The 2,500-nt window shown below is 47.6% G+C and overlaps 1 protein-coding gene across 2 annotated transcripts in view; it reads right to left on the bottom strand.

Moving 5' to 3' along the window:
- ORC3 (origin recognition complex subunit 3) overlaps window positions 1-2,500 on the bottom strand; it is a 194,925-nt gene that overhangs the window by 47,229 nt on the left and 145,196 nt on the right. The window lies entirely within an intron of this gene.

The raw sequence follows: 2,500 nt of genomic DNA, 5'->3' as shown, positions 1-2,500 counted from the left end.
CAATCGAGGAAGCATCGGGAAGGGTGGAAACACATAAGCCACCCCGAAGGTCCAAGGTGCTGTCAAAGCATCTATCAGAAACCGCTCCCGGATCCCTGGATCTGGACCCGTAACGAGGAAGCTTGGCGTTCTGTCGAGACGCCATGAGATCTATCTCTGGTTTGCCCCAACGTCGAAGTATTTGGGCAAAGACCTCCGGATGAAGTTCCCACTCCCCCCGGATGAAAAGTCTGACGACTTAAGAAATCCGCCTCCCAGTTCTCCACTCCCGGGATGTGGATTGCTGACAGGTGGCAAGAGTGAGACTCTGCCCAGCGAATTATCTTTGATACTTCCATCATTGCTAGGGAGCTTCTTGTCCCTCCCTGATGGTTGATGTAAGCTACAGTCGTGATGTTGTCCGACTGAAACCTGAAGAACCCCCGAGTTGTTAACTGGGGCCAAGCCAGAAGGGCATTGAGAACTGCTCTCAATTCCAGAATGTTTATTGGTAGGAGACTCTCCTCCTGATTCCATTGTCCCTGAGCCTTCAGGAGAATTCCAGACAGCGCCCCAACCTAGTAGGCTGGCGTCTGTTGTTACAATTGTTCAGGTCCGGCCTGCTGAATGGCATCCCCCTGGACAGATGTGGCAGAGAAAGCCACCATAGAAGAGAATTTCTGGTCTCTTGATCCAGATTCAGAGTAGGGGACAAGTCTGAGTAATCCCCATTCCACTGACTTAGCATGCACAATTGCAGCGGTCTGAGATGTAGGCGTGCAAAGGGTACTATGTCCATTGCTGCTACCATTAAGCCGATCACCTCCATGCATTGAGCTACTGACGGGTGTTGAATGGAATGAAGGACACGGCATGCATTTGAAGCTTTGTTAACCTGTCTTCTGTCAGGTAAATCTTCATTTCTACAGAATCTATAAGAGTCCCCAAGAAGGGAACTCTTGTGAGTGGAAAGAGAGAACTCTTCTTTTCGTTCACCTTCCATCCATGCGACCTTAGAAATGCCAGTACTAACTCTGTATGAGACTTGGGCAGTTTGAAAGCTTGAAGCTTGTATCAGAATGTCGTCTAGGTACGGAGCTACCGCAATTCCTCGCGGTCTTAGTACCCGCCAGAAGAGCACCCAGAACCTTTGTGAAGATTCTCGGAGCCGTAGCCAATCCGAATGGAAGAGCTACAAACTGGTAATGCCTGTCTAGAAAGGCAAACCTTAGATACCGGTAATGATCTTTGTGAATCGGTATGTGAAGGTAAGCATCCTTTAAATCCACTGTGGTCATGTACTGACCCTTTTGGATCATGGGTAAAATTGTCCGAATAGTCTCTATTTTGAACGATGGAACTCTTAGGAATTTGTTTAGGATCTTTAAATCCAGGATTGGCCTGAAAGTTCCCTCTTTTTTGGGAACCACAAACAGATTTGAGTAAAACCCTTGTCCCTGTTCCGACCGTGGAACTGGATGGATTACTCCCATTAATAAAAGCTCTTGTACGCAGCGTAGAAACGCCTCTTTCTTTATTTGGTTTGTTGACAACCTTGACAGATGAAATCTCTCTCTTGGGGGAGAGTATTTTGAAGTCCAGAAGGTATCCCTGAGATATTATCTCTAGCGCCCAGGGATCCTGGACATCTCTTGCCCAAGCCTGGGCGAAGAGAGAAAGTCTGCCCCCCACTAGATCCGTTCCCGGATCGGGGGCCCTCAATTCATGCTGTTTAGGGGCACCAGCAGGTTTCCTGGCCTGCTTGCCCTTGTTCCAGGACTGGTTAGGTCTCCAGCCTTGTCTGTAGCGAGCAACAGATCCTTCTTGTTTTGGAGCAGAGGAAGTTGATGCTGCTCCTGCTTTGAAATTCCGAAAGGAACGAAAATTAGATTGTCTAGCCTTAGGTTTGGCTCTGTCCTTGAGGCAGGGCATGGCCTTTACCTCCTGTAATGTCAGCGATAATTTCTTTCAATCCGGGCCCGAATAAGGTCTGCCCTTTGAAAGGTATATTAAGAAATTTAGACTTAGAAGTAACGTCAGCTGACCAGGATTTTAGCCACAGTGCTCTGCGCGCCTGAATGGCGAATCCGGAATTCTTAGCCGTAAGCTTAGTTAAATGTACTACGGCATCTGAAATAAATGAGTTAGCTAACTTAAGAGCTTTAAGCCTGTGTGTAATCTCATCTAATGGAGCTGATTCAAGTGTCCCTTCCAGAGACTCAAACCAAAATGCTGCTGCAGCCGTGACAGGCGCAATGCATGCAAGGGGTTGCAATATAAAACCTTGTTGAACAAACATTTCTTAAGGTAACCCTCTAACTTTTTATCCATTGGATCTGAAAAGGCAGCGCTATCCTCCACCGGGATAGTGGTACGCTTAGCTAAAGTAGAAACTGCTCCCTCCACCTTAGGGATCGTTTGCCATAAGTCCCGTGTGGTGGTGTCTTTTGGAAACATCTTTCTAAATATCGGAGGGGGTGAGAACGGCACACCGGGTCTATCCCACTCCTTAGTAACAATT

This window comes from Bombina bombina, chromosome 4 (assembly GCF_027579735.1).
Source record: "Bombina bombina isolate aBomBom1 chromosome 4, aBomBom1.pri, whole genome shotgun sequence".
Taxonomy (NCBI): Eukaryota; Metazoa; Chordata; class Amphibia; order Anura; family Bombinatoridae; genus Bombina; species Bombina bombina.
Note: the sequence above shows the minus strand (reverse complement) of the source record. Positions and strands in the feature narration are given on the sequence as shown.